Below are 16,783 nucleotides of genomic sequence, written 5' to 3'. Positions count from 1 at the left end.
ATTATTTTGGCAAACGACACAAGACTTTGACTCATTTACTTGACTGAAAACTGACTGAAACTTAACTAAAGCTTGACTCAAACCGACTCACTGGCAAATTGAAATAACTTGAAAAAACTCACTTAACAGACCAAACACAAATGACTCATGACTAACTTAAAACAAGACTTTACAAAGCCTTTTGAAGGGTAGCAGTCCATCAAGATTTGAAATCAGGATGACAGCCACCTGTGTTTCTTACAAGACAATATACCATCAAACTATATCAAAATGCCAATGCAACCAATCAAGAAGATGGCTTCTTGACTGATTCCTCCTATCAGAACTTCTGGTCAACAGTACCGACCTATCACTGGGCATCCGAAAACATAGTTGACCATATTCTCCTTCATCACTGAATACTGCAATAATCACCTTCACTGTTGACTGCAACAAACTTGCTAGAGGATCGTAAAAAACATGGAGTTTTGCCACTGCCACCTCGTGCTGAAAGATCAAGGTGTCCTTTGTTTCAAATTCTGATATGCCTTCATCATGTGCTTCAGTAAAAGTATGTTCATGGGCTTCAAAAAATTTTGAACAAGTAGATGAGCAGATCTCCTCTTGAAATAACATTTCAAAACATGAGACATATGAGGAAGAAGCTGAAATGGAATCCTGAATGGTCTGATATTTTATAGTTTGAATATATGGTAAGTCATCCTCATATGATATGATAGCCATATTCTCATTACATTCATCAATTATGAGAAAAGAAATTTCAGATGTTTCGTGAAACCCAACACTAACATTTCTATCAGCTATCATAGATTCATCCAGAGAAACCTTTTCACTTACTTGAACGAAGATCTTGTCTTGTTTTTCACAGAGGCAAGGAACTACCTCCTCATGAAGATCTAGTACTGGTGAGATGAGAGCATTTAGGTCTGCTACTCCATTTTCTTCATTTGAGGCAGCCGCGACAATACAACTCTCTTTTATGAGATCCGGAACAACATATTTTGCCTCATCACAATTTATCTCCCGATCTGATTTATCATCATCACTCTCTGAGATTGGAACATTACTTTCCTGCGTTACCTACATGCTGTCTTCTTCTATGGACAGATCTGAAACAACATTTGCTCTTTCCTCATTTTCAACCATAACCATATGGAAATCTTCAGCCTGCTGATCTTGACAAGTATCCTCTAAGATTTCTGTGTACTGCTGAAACGGATTCTCATACAGAGCCTCCATGACCTCAACATCCATAAAATTATCATCTTCATAATATTTCTCAAGGCTTTCAATAAAACTATAAGCATGCTTGCAACAGTCATGAACCAAATTTAATGATGGATAAGAGTCCTTATATCGTTCAATGAACATAGTATGAAAATCCTTTAAACAGTAAATACAAGCAGGCGGCAAACTTTCATACCATGATTGGGCTTTACCTTCTAGAGTGGCCAAGAATATCTTCATCAAGCAATCTTCAGGAAAATCCACCTTCAACTTGCGAATATGCATATGAAATCTAACTAGATGTAAAGCAGCATCCTTCTTAGCATCATCTTTAAATGTAGGCAAATTCCTTGACCAATTTCCCTTCGGAATTTTATTCGGAAAACCAAGGATGTGATCTCGGCTCAGGGGAGCATATCTTCTTGCAATCCGATCCATCTTGAAAAGCTCAAAGCTACTGGCCTCTCTGCAGTGAAGTCACCATGAAGCATTGATCTCTGGAGTTTTCAGTGAAGGAGTCACCAGTGAATGATTTCAGCCTTGTCAGTGTCTGATCGTTGTCCACTATCAACAATCGGATCTGAACTTGATACATGTACTGGGGTAAAATGCAAATGAAGTGCTGTATTCACAAGCTCACGGAGATGGACTAGAGCAGCGTTTATCTACTTCCGCTTATGCAAAGCAAAAGCGTTTCGAAGGCTACCTGGCATAACTTCAGGCTCCGTCTAAGACTTATGAATCAAACACATCAATCCACAAACAAGTTTGTTCTCCCTAGTATGGTCGCCAGTATGTTAGCGCTTGAAATTTCACCTCAGGCTGAGAAAGGTAAACCTCAAGGCAACATCAAACCACTTCGCCTCGTAGCTAGCCCTACGGGGCGGGAGAGGGCTCTCTCCGGTCTATCTCGGTGAAATCTTCAATGGATGAGATGACCAATAGGGTAACACTGATTTTAGGCTAGTAAACTGATCAAAAAGGTTGATTTGGGGTTTTTAGGGTTTTTGGTGGCAAATTGAGGGGATGGCAATTTTGGGTGCGGGGATTGGACACAGTTTCTGCAGGGGGTTCTTTGGGGCGAGGTAGGAGACAGTATTGATGCTTTTGATTGAGGTGGATGGTCCGGAATGACAGGTGAGGAGCTAAGGAGAGCAAACAATAACTTTGAATTCTCCTTAAACAGCAGAAAACATTGAAATTAAACAAACTTAAAAGCAGAGCATGACAATCATGAATTCTTACTTTAACACTTCGTTTGTTTAATGTGCAGAAGGAAAAGAAAGGAAATGATTCACATACCACACTTACAGGTACATAGAGAAACAGAAGCAGACGCAGCAGTACATTTCAGTCACTTTGCCCCTGAAACCATGTCAGAAACCGAAACCGACTATGAGCAAAGTGATGATCGTAAGTCAACACCAGAAGTTGAGCCTGCTCCGGAACATGAAAAACCACTATTGGGCCCGAATGCACGTATGCAAGGCGAAGATGAAGATGTTCCAAAGGCGGTTGGCCAAGGCACAAAAAAGGAGAAAAAGGCCCGATCCACTCCAAATTTTTGCCAAAGCGTCTTTGACTGAGCATGGCACTAAATAGCCTAGCCACAGCACAAATCCCAAGAAATTTTGAGCATTTTGGGTAAATTTTGGTTTTTCAGGAAATTTACAGGTTTTTCCCCATTAACGGGTTTCACCCCCCGCGCGACCCTACATCATGGCAACTCCATTTTTCAAAAACTCAGCATTTCCAGATTTTTCATGAGAAGTTACATATGCTCATCAATGGACTTGAGATTTTATGAAGTTTTGGGCCTCCAGAAAGTCAAAAAACAAGCAAAAATTGACTTTCTGCCACATTTTTGAGTTGCAGAAAGCAGTCTTGGGAGATTGCAATTTTGGAGGGGCAAATGACCACCAAATTCAGAAATTCCAGTTGGGTTGGAAAGTAGACTCACAGACCTTTCCAACAAGCCTACTCTTGCTCAATTTGGACACCTGGAAGTGCCCCAAATGTGGTCCCAAAGGCGCGCGACCCGTCAGGCAAACTTCTCCAGATTTCAGTGTACAGCTCAGAAAAACGCAGTTTGACCCTGTTTGACTTTTTGGGGTGGATTATTATCCTCTTTGATGTAATTAATTTACTTTTATGACACTTTTACACTTATGTACCTCTTCTAGAAGATTCATTCATGAAATAGGTGAAAATTAAATGAATGAATTGGTTTCCTAGCTTATAGAGGCAAGTTGTTTTGACTGCCTAGATTTTAGTGCTCAGTTTAGAATTAGTTGAAACAGCTCCTAGAAGGATGAGCTCGACCCCTAGAGGCAAGGGAAGAGGTTGGCTTGCCTATATTATGTATTTTCTTAATCATTTTCAAGGGTTGGAAGGTTGGACTCTTGAGGGAGAAGCTATCATTGTATTATTCACTGTATCTCTACAATTTTTGGCTAAGGAAGACCAGGGTTTTGCAGTCCTTTTTGGGATTCTTGTGGTTACATGTATTGATGGTGTGTTTTTCTATGTACTTGTAAGTGTGTTATGTAAATCATTTCCTTTCTTTTCCTTCTGCACATTAAACAAATGAAGTGTTAAAGTAGAACTCATGACTGTCATGACTAAAATCAGTGTTACCCTATTGGTCATCTCATCCATTGAAGATCTCATCGAGATAGATTGGAGAGAGCCCTCTCCCTCCCCATAGGGCTAGCTACGAGGCTAAGTGGTTTGCTGTTGCCTTGAGGTTTACCTTTCTCAGCCTGAGGTGAAATTTCAAGCGCTAACATATTGGATTGAAGCCATTCAGGCAAAAATGACTGCAAACACACCATCAATACATGTAACCACAAGAATCCCAAAAAGGACTGCAAAACCCTAGTCTTCCTTAGCCAAAAATTGCAGAGATACAGTGAATAATACAATGATAGCTTCTCCCTCAAGAGTCCCACCTTCCAACCTCTGAAAATGATTGAGAAAATACATAATATAGGCAAGCCAACCTCTTCCCTTGCCTCTAGGGGTCGAGCTCATCCTTCTAGGAGTTGTTTCAATCAATTCTAAACTGAGCACTAAAAACTAGGCAGTCAAAACAACTTGCCTCTATAAACTAGGAAACCAATTCATTCATTTAATTTTCACCTATCTCATGAATGAATCTTCTAGAAGAGGTACATAAGAGTAAAAGTGTCAATAAAGTACATTAATTACATCAAATAGGATAATAATCCACCCCAAAAAGTCAAACAGGGTCAAACTGCGTTTTTTTGAGCTGTACACTGAAATCTGGAGAAGTTTGCCTGACGGGTCGCGCGCCTCTGCCTGACGGGTCACGCACCTTTGGGACCACTTTTGGGGCACTTCTAGGTGTCCAAATTGAGCAAGCGTAGGCTTGTTGGAAAGGTCTGTGAGTCTACTTTCCAACCCAACTGTAATTTCTGAATTTTCTGGTCATTTGCCCCTCCAAAATTGCAATCTCCCAAGACTGCTTTCTGCAACTCAAAAATGTGGCAGAAAGTCAATTTTTTGCTCCTTTTTTGACTTTCTGGAGGCCCAAAACTTCATAAAATCTCAAGTCCATTGATGAGCATATGTAAATTCTCATGAAAAGTCTGGAAATGCTGAGTTTTTGCAAAATGAAGTTGCCGGGATGAAGGGTCGCGCGGGGGGTGAGACCCGTTAATGGACAAAAACCTGTAAATTGCCTGAAAAATCAAAATTGACCCAAAATTTTCAAAATTTCTTGGGATTTGTGCTGTGGCTGGGCTATTTAGTGCCTTGGTCCTTCAGTGAAGCCTCAGCCAAGATATGGAGGGGATCGGGCCTCTTTCTCCTTTTTTGTGCCTTGGCCAACCGCCTTTGGAACATTTTCATCTTTTCCTTGCACACATGCATTCTTGCCCAGTAATGGTTCTTCATTATCCTCAGCAATTTCTTCTCTTGGTTGGCCTTAGCCAATAGCCTCTCCAAGTGTGCATTTACCCAGATGAGCATGGACTCTCGGTCAGTGGGCAATGGATCACTGGGTCTTCTCCGGTTCAAAATGCGGTCACTACGAATTCTCCATAGCTCATCAAGTGCTTGCTCATCCTCCAACTGTTTGTTGCCCTGCTCGAGGTATGTGATGGTCCATTGTGCCCCCTCTAATCTCCTCTGCAAGGCATCATTTTCAGCTCTGAGGTGCTGAATGATCTCCTTTTCCTCTCGGCTAGGAGAACTGACATCAAGATCAATAAGCTCTATATCCGGAACACCTGATGGTCCCTCATCAATCTTGGGATGTTTTCCCCTCCCTAGTACCTGTGCTAGTGAAGAAAGCGAGGCCCCTTCCACCTGATGTGGAGATAACACTCGCTGAGCCGATGAAGAAGGCGAGACCCCTTCCACATGCTGTGGAGAAAATACTCGCCTAGCAGCTGCAAATAAGGCCCTCTGGCCTCTCTGATAAGTAACCACAGGTGAGGAGCTAACATGTCTGGTGACGGGGATGTCATGCTGCTGTGATGGTCCTCCCTCCTCATGAATAACCTCAGGATGTGGCAGTGATGGTGTTGTGAAAAGCTCACGAGAGATGAACTCCTCCCATGAGATGCCCTGCTGAGCCAACTGATGTAATACCACTAGCTGAATCAAACCATAATGATAAAGGCTCCTGTACTGCTGTGCCGGGCTCTTCCTCTGCATCATGGACAGCATCTTCTCAGTGTTCTGATAGAAGAAAATAGGGATTTTCATCATCCTCACTAGGGTGAAGTGCATCAAGAGGCGAATATGGTATGAATATACCTGTGAATATCTGCCCTCACAGGTAAAATAGTGCATGATGAGCCTCATCATGGGAGCACACTCGCTCCTGAGAAATCTGAAGGGAAACACTCCTGTCAAGTGTCTCATGAATGCTGGTCTAACAAAAGGTTCAAAATGAACACTGTCCAGCACCTTGCGCTTATTCCATACCTCTCCAACATTAGGTATCCCTGTAGCCTGTGCAATCACCTCGGGTGTCAATGTGAAGTCCACCCCGGCAAGGTTGACATGTCCATCATGCAAGTGTAAAACAAACAGGCGAGCCAACTCTCTGTGGTGCTGAATTCGAGAGATCCTCTCACAAAACTCATAGCAAGACATGTACTGGAACCATGAGACTGCCATAGGACAAGCTTGTAACTCTGTCAAAGAGGTGGGCTCCTCTCACCTATGATGACCACCCTTACCACCCTTATGAGGCCTCCTCTGTATCTCAATCTCTGAAGCTGATGCCTGGTCATCACTCTACTCATAGGTTTCGGTTTCTGACATTGTTTAAGGAGTAGAGTGGACAAAATGTACTGCTATTTCTGCTTTGTAAAATGTTGATTTGTATGCTGTTTCAAGGGGGACAAGGAGCATGAAGGGAATGTTAGGGGAGGGACACTTTTAAAGGGAAAATGGGAATAAATATATAACACAGGGATTTAAGGAAAAAACATTGCCAAAAATCATTGCACATGCATCATCATATACATTGTTTACATGAGTAATGAGAGGTAGGGTTAGGGCTTTAATTTTTCATTTTTTAGGGAAGAGGGGTAGAGTTTAGCTTTTCTTTACAAATTCAAAAGAGAAATTTATATAGAAAAACAGGGAAAATGACATGGGAAATGGGGAAAATGATTACAAGGGGAATACCTTCAAACAACATAAAAACCTAGGCATTTTTACAAGTTTCAAACTACAGCAACAAGGAGCTTTTCTCTTGCAATGGAGATCTTTAAAAATGATTTCATGATGTCTTTAATCATAACCAGCAGCAATTTATAAGTTTGGAGGGCCTACCTCAGGCAATTTAGCGATTTGTTGGCTCCTTGGACGAATTTGCAGTCGGTTTGGAAAGGAGGGCGCTGACGGGTCGCGCACCTCACCCAATGGGTCGCGCGCCACTGACGGGTCGCACCCGTTGAAAAAATGCACTGCCGGAACGCTGCTGACGGGTCGCGCGCCTCTGACGGGTCACGCACATGGTCTGACGGGTCGCGCGCCTGTCCAGCTCCCAAATTCACTCAAACTTTCACTCAATCGCTCTTGCAAACAACTTGGATGCACAATGAGGGTCGATGGAGGGAGATTGGGCCTTTATAGCTTTGATTTGAAATAATTTCATGCTCAAACCCACTTTATAATGTTTCTCTTTGATACTTTATAAAATTGACTTTTCTTGGTTTCCTTTGTCCTGAAATTGACTCATTTAATGCTTTTGCTTGATATTTTTTGCAGGGACATCATCTGAGGGATCTTGGCAAGGGAGCCAGGGTTTCATACTGTCCTTGGAAGCTTTTTTGAAATTTCATCACTTTTTACAAAAATTTGAAAAATGACCTTGGCTTTAAAAACAGAGTTTTTAAATCTAAGGTGAAAATTAACTGTACAAGATTGAAATTTGCGAAGAAACACCTTTAAAATCATCCCTCTGGCTTGCTGAGCACTTATTGACCTTCAGAGACATGACCTTGTAAACCATTTTGACCAAAACCCTAGACCTAGGAATTTGACCTCAAGACAAGACAAGACAAGCTTTGAAAGTGACTAAGGACTAAAATGACTTGATCCAGCAATGCCAAGAGGGGGACAAAGACACCAGCTCCTCCATCAGGGTTATGGCATGCCTAATGGGATGCAAAAATTGACACTGATGAGACACCTACTAATGCAAATGCAAAGAGCTTTGATCGCTGATGGAGGGCAACAAGACCGACTCTAACATTGGCTCCAATGGGGATGGTAGCTCTTTGGAGGTACCAAGAACCTTAGACCTCTGGGAGAGCAGACCAGTGCTTTCAACCATTGGGCGATGGAGTCATTATTTCGGCAAACGACACAAGACTTTGACTCATTTACTTGACTGAAAACTGACTGAAACTTAACTAAAGCTTGACTCAAACCGACTCGCTGGCAAACTGAAATAACTTGAAAAAACTCACTTAACAGACCAAACAAAAATGACTCATGACTAACTTAAAACAAGACTTTACAAAGCTTTTTGAAGGGTAGCAGTCCATCAAGATTTGAAATCATGATGACAGCCACCTGTGTTTCTTACAAGACAATATACCATCAAACTATATCAAAATGCCAATGCAACCAATCAAGAAGATGGCTTCTTGACTGATTCTTCCTATCAGAACTTCTGGTCAACAGTACCGACCTATCACTGGGCATCCAAAAACATAGTTGACCATATTCTCCTTCATCACTGAATACTGCAATAATCACCTTCACTGTTGACTGCAACAAACTTGCTAGAGGATCGTAAAAAACATGAAGTTTTGCCACTGCCACCTCGTGCTGAAAGATCAAGGTGTCCTTTGTTTCAAATTCTGATATGCCTTCATCATGTGCTTCAGTAAAAGTATGTTCATGGGCTTCAAAAAATTCTGAACAAGTAGATGAGCAGATCTCCTCTTGAAATAACATTTCAAAACATGAGACATATGAGGAAGAATCTGAAATGGAATCCTGAATGGTCTGATCTTTTGTAGTTTGAATATATGGTAAGTCATCCTCATATGATATGATAGCCAGATTCTCATTACATTCATCAATCATGAGAAAAGAAATTTCAGATGTTTCGTGAAACCCAACACTAACATTTCTATCAGCTATCATAGATTCATCCAGAGAAACCTTTTCACTTACTTGAACGAAGATCTTGTCTTGTTTTTCACAGAGGCAAGGAACTACCTCCTCATGAAGATCTAGTACTGGTGAGATGAGAGCATTTAGGTCTGCTACTCCATTTTCTTCATTTGAGGCAGCCGCGACAATACAACTCTCTTTTATGAGATCCAAAACAACATGTTTTGCCTCATCACAATTTATCTCCCGATCTGATTTATCATCATCACTTTCTGAGATTGGAACATTACTTTCCTGCGTTACCTACATGCTGTCTTCTTCTATGGACAGATCTGAAACAACATTTGCTCTTTCCTCATTTTCAACCATAACCATATGGAAATCTTCAGCCTGCTGATCTTGACAAGTATCCTCTAAGATTTCTGTGTACTGCTGAAACGGATTCTCATACAGAGCCTCCATGACCTCAACATCCATAAAATTATCATCTTCATAATATTTCTCAAGGCTTTCAATAAAACTATAAGCATGCTTGCAACAGTCATTAACCAAATTTAATGATGGATAAGAGTCCTTATATCGTTCAATGAACATAGTATGAAAATCCTTTAAACAGTAAATACAAGCAGGCAACAAACTTTCATACCATGATTGGGCTTTACCTTCTAGAGTGGCCAAGAATATCTTCATCAAGCAATCTTCAGGAAAATCCACCTTCAACTTGCGAATATGCATATGAAATCTAACTAGATGTAAAGCAGCATCCTTCTTAGCATCATCTTTAAATGTAGGCAAATTCCTTGACCAATCTACCTTCGGAATTTTATTCGGAAAACCAGGGATGTGATCTCGGCTCAGGGGAGCATATCTTCTTGCAATCCGATCCATCTTGAAAAGCTCAAAGCTACTGGTCTCTCTGCAGTGAAGTCACCATGAAGCATTGATCTCTGGAGTTTTCAGTGAAGGAGTCGCCAGTGAATGATTTCAGCCTTGTCAGTGTCTGATCGTTGTCCACTATCAACAATCGGATCTGAACTTGATACATGTACTGGGGTAAAATGCAAATGAAGTGTTGTATTCACAAGCTCACGGAGATGGACTGAAGCAGCGTTTATCTACTTCCGCTTATGCAAAGCAAAAGCGTTTCGAAGGCTACCTGGCATAACTTCAGGCTCCGTCTAAGACTTATGAATCAAACACATCAATCCACAAACAAGTTTGTTCTCCCCAGTATGGTCGCCAGTATGTTAGCGCTTGAAATTTCACCTCAGGCTGAGAAAGGTAAACCTCAAGGCAACATCAAACCACTTCGCCTCGTAGCTAGCCCTACGGGGCGGGAGAGGGCTCTCTCCGGTCTATCTCGGTGAAATCTTCAATGGATGAGATGACCAATAGGGTAACACTGATTTTAGGCTAGTAAACTGATCAAAAAGGTTGATTTGGGGTTTTTAGGGTTTTTGGTGGCAAATTGAGGGGATGGCAATTTTGGGTGCGGGGATTGGACACAGTTTCTGCAGGGGGTTCTTTGGGGCGAGGTAGGAGACAGTATTGATGCTTTTGATTGAGGTGGATGGTCCGGAATGACAGGTGAGGAGCTAAGGAGAGCAAACAATAACTTTGAATTCTCCTTAAACAGCAGAAAACATTGAAATTAAACAAACTTAAAAGCAGAGCATGACAATCATGAATTCTTACTTTAACACTTCGTTTGTTTAATGTGCAGAAGGAAAAGAAAGGAAATGATTCACATAACACACTTACAGGTACATAGAGAAACAGAAGCAGACGCAGCAGTACATTTCAGTCACTTTGCCCCTGAAACCATGTCAGAAACCGAAACTGACTATGAGCAAAGTGATGATCGTAAGTCAACACCAGAAGTTGAGCCTGCTCCGGAACATGAAAAACCACTATTGGGCCCGAATGCACGTATGCAAGGCGAAGATGAAGATGTTCCAAAGGCGGTTGGCCAAGGCACAAAAAAGGAGAAAAAGGCCCGATCCACTCCAAATTTTGGCCAAAGCGTCTTTGACTGAGCATGGCACTAAATAGCCTAGCCACAGCACAAATCCCAAGAAATTTTGAGCATTTTGGGTAAATTTTGGTTTTTCAGGCAATTTACAGGTTTTTCCCCATTAACGGGTCTCACCCCCCGCGCGACCCTACATCATGGCAACTCCATTTTGAAAAAACTCAGCATTTCCAGATTTTTCATGAGAAGTTACATATGCTCATCAATGGACTTGAGATTTTATGAAGTTTTGGGCCTCCAGAAAGTCAAAAAACAAGCAAAAATTGACTTTCTGCCACATTTTTGAGTTGCAGAAAGCAGTCTTGGGAGATTGCAATTTTGGAGGGGCAAATGACCACCAAATTCAGAAATTCCAGTTGGGTTGGAAGGTAGACTCACAGACCTTTCCAACAAGCCTACTCTTGCTCAATTTGGACACCTGGAAGTGCCCCAAACGTTGTCCCAAAGGCGCGCGACCCGTCAGGCAGAGGCGCGCGACCCGTCAGGCAAACTTCTCCAGATTTCAGTGTACAGCTCAGAAAAACGCAGTTTGACCCTGTTTGACTTTTTGGGGTGGATTATTATCCTCTTTGATGTAATTAATGTACTTTTATGACACTTTTACACTTATGTACCTCTTCTAGAAGATTCATTCATGAAATAGGTGAAAATTAAATGAATGAATTGGTTTCCTAGCTTATAGAGGCAAGTTGTTTTGACTGCCTAGATTTTAGTGCTCAGTTTAGAATTAGTTGAAACAGCTCCTAGAAGGATGAGCTCGACCCCTAGAGGCAAGGGAAGAGGTTGGCTTGCCTATATTATGTATTTTCTTAATCATTTTCAAGGGTTGGAAGGTTGGACTCTTGAGGGAGAAGCTATCATTGTATTATTCACTGTATCTCTACAATTTTTGGCTAAGGAAGACCAGGGTTTTGCAGTCCTTTTTGGGATTCTTGTGGTTACATGTATTGATGGTGTGTTTTTCTATGTACTTGTAAGTGTGTTATGTGAATCATTTCCTTTCTTTTCCTTCTGCACATTAAACAAATGAAGTGTTAAAGTAGAACTCATGACTGTCATGACTAAAATCAGTGTTACCCTATTGGTCATCTCATCCATTGAAGATCTCATCGAGATAGACCAGAGAGAGCCCTCTCCCGCCCCGTAGGGCTAGCTACGAGGCTAAGTGGTTTGATGTTGCCTTGAGGTTTACCTTTCTCAGCCTGAGGTGAAATTTCAAGCGCTAACATATTGGATTGAAGCCATTCAGGCAAAAATGACTGCAAACACACCATCAATACATGTAACCACAAGAATCCCAAAAAGGACTGCAAAACCCTGGTCTTCCTTAGCCAAAAATTGCAGAGATACAGTGAATAATACAATGATAGCTTCTCCCTCAAGAGTCCCACCTTCCAACCTCTGAAAATGATTGAGAAAATACATAATATAGGCAAGCCAACCTCTTCCCTTGCCTCTAGGGGTCGAGCTCATCCTTCTAGGAGTTGTTTCAACCAATTCTAAACTGAGCACTAAAAACTAGGCAGTCAAAACAACTTGCCTCTATAAACTAGGAAACCAATTCATTCATTTAATTTTCACCTATCTCATGAATGAATCTTCTAGAAGAGGTACATAAGAGTAAAAGTGTCAATAAAGTACATTAATTACATCAAATAGGATAATAATCCACCCCAAAAAGTCAAACAGGGTCAAACTGCGTTTTTCTGAGCTGTACACTGAAATCTGGAGAAGTTTGCCTGACGGGTCGCGCGCCTCTGCCTGACGGGTCGCGCACCTTTGGGACCACTTTTGGGGCACTTCCAGGTGTCCAAATTGAGCAAGCGTAGGCTTGTTGGAAAGGTCTGTGAGTCTACTTTCCAACCCAACTGGAATTTCTGAATTTTCTGGTCATTTGCCCCTCCAAAATTGCAATCTCCCAAGACTGCTTTCTGCAACTCAAAAATGTGGCAGAAAGTCAATTTTTTGCTCCTTTTTTGACTTTCTGGAGGCCCAAAACTTCATAAAATCTCAAGTCCATTGATGAGAATATGTAACTTCTCATGAAAAGTCTGGAAATGCTGAGTTTTTGCAAAATGAAGTTGCCGGGATGAAGGGTCGCGCGGGGGGTGAGACCCGTTAATGGACAAAAACCTGTAAATTGCCTGAAAAATCAAAATTGACCCAAAATTTTCAAAATTTCTTGGGATTTGTGCTGTGGCTGGGCTATTTAGTGCCTTGGTCCTTCAGTGAAGCCTCAGCCAAGATATGGAGGGGATCGGGCCTCTTTCTCCTTTTTTGTGCCTTGGCCAACCGCCTTTGGAACATTTTCATCTTTGCCTTGCACACATGCATTCTTGCCCAGTAATGGTTCTTCATTATCCTCAGCAATTTCTTCTCTTGGTTGGCCTTAGCCAACAGCCTCTCCAAGTGTGCATTTACCCAGATGAGCATGGACTCTCGGTCAGTGGGCAATGGATCACCGGGTCTTCTCCGGTTCAAAATGCGGTCACTACGAATCCTCCACAGCTCATCAAGTGCTTGCTCATCCTCCAACTGTTTGTTGCTTTGCTCGAGGTATGTGATGGTCCATTGTGCCCCCTCTAATCTCCTCTGCAAGGCATCATTTTCAGCTCTGAGGTGCTGAATGATCTCCTTTTCCTCTCGGCTAGGAGAACTGACATCAAGATCAATAAGCTCTATATCCGGAACACCTGATGGTCCCTCATCAATCTTGGGCTGTTTGCCCCTCCCTGGTACCTGTGCTGGTGAAGAAAGCGAGGCCCCTTCCACCTGATGTGGAGATAACACTCGCTGAGCCGATGAAGAAGGCGAGACCCCTTCCACATGCTGTGGAGAAAATACTCGCCTAGCAACTGCAAATAAGGCCGTCTGGCCTCTCTGATAAGTAACCACAGGTGAGGAGCTGACATGTCTGGTGACGGGGATGTCATGCTGCTGTGATGGTCCTCCCTCCTCATGAATAACCTCAGGATGTGGCGGTGATGGTGTTGTGAAAAGCTCACGAGAGATGAACTCCTCCCATGAGATGCCCTGCTGAGCCAACTGATGTAATACCACTAGCTGAATCAAACCATAATGATAAAGGCTCCTGTACTGCTGTGCCGGGCTCTTCCTCTGCATCATGGACACCATCTTCTCAGTGTTCTGATAGAAGAAAACAGGGATTTTCATCATCCTCACTCGGGTGAAGTGCATCAAGAGGCGAATATGGTATGAATATACCTGTGAAAATCTGCCCTCACAGGTAAAATAGTGCATGATGAGCCTCATCATGGGAGCATACTCGCTCCTGAGAAATCTGAAGGGAAACACTCCTGTCAAGTGTCTCATGAGTGCTGGTCTAACAAAAGGCTCAAAATGAACACTGTCCAGCACCTTGCGCTTATTCCATACCTCTCCAACATTAGGTATCCCTGTAGCCTGTGCAATCACCTCAGGTGTCAATGTGAAGTCCACCCCGGCAAGGTTGACATGTCCATCATGCAAGTGTAAAACAAACAGGCGAGCCAACTCTCTGTGGTGCTGAATCCGAGAGATCCTCTCACAAAACTCATAGCAAGACATGTATGGAAACATGAGACTGCCATAGGACAAGCTTGTAACTCTGTCAAAGAGGTGGGCTCCTCTCACCTATGGTGACCACCCTTACCACCCTTATGAGGCCTCCTCTGTATCTCAATCTCTGAAGTTGATGCCTGGTCATCACTCTGCTCATAGGTTTCGGTTTCTGACATTGTTTAAGGACTAGAGTGGACAAAATGTACTGCTGTTTCTGCTTTGTAAAATGTTGATTTGTATGCTGTTTCAAGGGGGACAAGGAGCATGAAGGGAATGTTAGGGGAGGGACACTTTTAAAGGGAAAATGGGAATAAATATATAACACAGGGATTTAAGGAAAAAACATTGCCAAAAATCATTGCACATGCATCATCATATACATTGTTTACATGAGTAATGAGAGGTAGGGTTAGGGCTTTAATTTTTCATTTTTTAGGGAAGAGGGGTAGGGTTTAGCTTTTCTTTACAAATTCAAAAGAGAAATTTATATAGAAAAACAGGGAAAATGACATGGGAAATGGGGAAAATGATTACAAGGGGAATACCTTCAAACAGCATAAAACCCTAGGCATTTTTACAAGTTTCAAACTACAGCAACAAGGAGCTTTTGTCTTGCAATGGAGATCTTTAAAAATGATTTCATGATGTCTTTAATCATAACCAGCAGCAATTTATAAGTTTGGAGGGCCTACCTCAGGCAATTTAGCGATTTGTTGGCTCCTTGGACGAATTTGCAGTCGGTTTGGAAAGGAGGGCGCTGACGGGTTGTGCACCTCACCCAACGGGTCGCGCGCCACTGACGAGTCGCGCCCGTTGAAAAAATGCACTGCCGGAACGCTGCTGATAGGTCGCGCACCTGGTCTGACAGGTCGCGCGCCTGTCCAGCTCCCAAATTCACTCAAACTTTCACTCAATCGCTCTTGCAAACAACTTGGATGCACAATGAGGGTCGATGGAGGGAGATTGGGCCTTTATAGCTTTGATTTGAAATAATTTCATGCTCAAACCCACTTTATAATGTTTCTCTTTGATACTTTATAAAATTGACTTTTCTTGGTTTCCTTTGTCCTGAAATTGACTCATTTAATGCTTTTGCTTGATATTTTTTGCAGGGACATCATCTGAGGGATCTTGGCAAGGGAGCCAGGGTTTCATACTGTCCTTGGAAGCTTTTTTGAAATTTCATCACTTTTTACAAAAATTTGAAAAATGACCTTGGCTTTAAAAACAGAGTTTTTAAATCTAAGGTGAACATTAACTGTACAAGATTGAAATTTGCGAAGAAACACCTTTAAAATCATCCCTCTGGCTTGCTGAGCACTTATTGACCTTCAGAGACATGACCTTGTAAACCATTTTGACCAAAACCATAGACATAGGAATTTGACCTCAAGACAAGACAAGACAAGCTTTGAAAGTGACTAAGGACTAAAATGACTTGATCCAGCAATGCCAAGAGGGGGACAAAGACACCAGCTCCTCCATCAGGGTTATGGCATGCCTAATGGGATGCAAAAATTGACACTGATGAGACACCTACTAATGTAAATGCAAAGAGCTTTGATCGCTGATGGAGGGCAACAAGACCGACTCTAACATTGGCTCCAATGGGGATGGTAGCTCTTTGGAGGTACCAAGAACCTTAGACCTCTGGGAGAGCAGACCAGTGCTTTCAACCATTGGGCGATGGAGTCATTATTTCGGCAAACGACACAAGACTTTGACTCATTTACTTGACTGAAAACTGACTGAAACTTAACTAAAGCTTGACTCAAACCGACTCGCTGGCAAACTGAAATAACTTGAAAAAACTCACTTAACAGACCAAACACAAATGACTCATGACTAACTTAAAACAAGACTTTACAAAGCTTTTTGAAGGGTAGCAGTCCATCAAGATTTGAAATCATGATGACAGCCACCTGTGTTTCTTACAAGACAATATACCATCAAACTATATCAAAATGCCAATGCAACCAATCAAGAAGATGGCTTCTTGACTGATTCTTCCTATCAGTACTTCTGGTCAACAGTACCGACCTATCACTGGGCATCCAAAAACATAGTTGACCATATTCTCCTTCATCACTGAATACTGCAATAATCACCTTCACTGTTGACTGCAACAAACTTGCTAGAGGATCGTAAAAAACATGAAGTTTTGCCATTGCCACCTCGTGCTGAAAGATCGAGGTGTCCTTTGTTTCAAATTCTGATATGCCTTCATCATGTGCTTCAGTAAAAGTATGTTCATGGGCTTCAAAAAATTCTGAACAAGTAGATGAGAAGATCTCCTCTTGAAATAACATTTCAAAACATGAGACATATGAGGAAGAATCTGAAATGGAATCC

The sequence above is a fragment of the Pinus tabuliformis genome, chromosome 8 (genome assembly GCF_031772625.1).
Source record: "Pinus tabuliformis cultivar Carrire ecotype Pingquan chromosome 8, CPIR1, whole genome shotgun sequence".
NCBI lineage: Eukaryota > Viridiplantae > Streptophyta > Pinopsida > Pinales > Pinaceae > Pinus > Pinus tabuliformis.
This window is presented reverse-complemented; position numbering follows the sequence as displayed.